Below are 841 nucleotides of genomic sequence, written 5' to 3'. Positions count from 1 at the left end.
AAAACACCGCCATGAAACTACCCCATTTCACATCAAAAGTGTGTATAACTTCTCTCTGGAATTCAAGAAGTCAATACAAACTTCAAAGTGTTATGTGGTCACTTCTGATGGGCAATTAAACAAAGAATCACAGATTTTACATCTATAATAAAGTCAGTTTTCAGATACAGAAATCTAATGTAATTTGCAATGTACTACAGATTTTAGACGTTGAATTTCCCTTATAATTGTATGAACAAAAGCACTCAACCCTTCATATGAAVTCATTGTAAACTCAAACCGATATCTAAACGGTAATAAACCATACGAAATCAATAATGCAGGCAAGATAGCTTAATGTTCTTATAAATCAATGATAGTTGGATGTTTAGCAGTTACTTTTCTGGAATTAGGTTCCAGACATGATAGATAGAGCAAACACAAACGTAKTTGAAATATATTTGATACACTATGAATGCTATGATTAAGAGTTGGTAAATGGRAAAAAAGCAGGATTACTGAGAAACGATTTTTCTCCTCCCCAACCAGTCCTGCAAACACATACCAATCATATGAATGTATTGTATTGTATATAGAGTTTTATAAGAACATCAAATTTCAACATAATTACCTTTTCCTAACTCAATAATCAAAGAGAAGAAATCATCCAAGTTTCTCACATCTTTGCATGAATTAACAATAARTGAAGCTTCTGTTGAGGAAATCATCCAGAGGATCACTATAACAATCCAAAATTCTCAATCTGTCAAAAATGAACAGTTATTAATGACATCATCTAATCAACAAAACAAACAAATTCCTTCATGTGAAGATTATATGACAGAAATTTAATGAAATTTGC

The 841-nt window shown here is 31.2% G+C and overlaps 1 long non-coding RNA gene across 1 annotated transcript; it reads right to left on the bottom strand.

Moving 5' to 3' along the window:
* Window positions 1-318: 318 nt before the first annotated feature.
* On the bottom strand, window positions 319-760 carry LOC112505420. Its single transcript, XR_003068394.1, has 2 exons — window positions 611-760; window positions 319-530 (listed from the first exon to the last, which is right to left on the bottom strand). It is a non-coding gene; the product is annotated as an uncharacterized LOC112505420 (long non-coding RNA).
* Window positions 761-841: the final 81 nt, after the last annotated feature.

The sequence above is a fragment of the Cynara cardunculus genome, unplaced genomic scaffold (assembly GCF_001531365.2).
Source record: "Cynara cardunculus var. scolymus isolate 2C unplaced genomic scaffold, CcrdV1 Un_Scaffold_10735, whole genome shotgun sequence".
Taxonomy (NCBI): Eukaryota; Viridiplantae; Streptophyta; class Magnoliopsida; order Asterales; family Asteraceae; genus Cynara; species Cynara cardunculus.
Note: the sequence above shows the minus strand (reverse complement) of the source record. Positions and strands in the feature narration are given on the sequence as shown.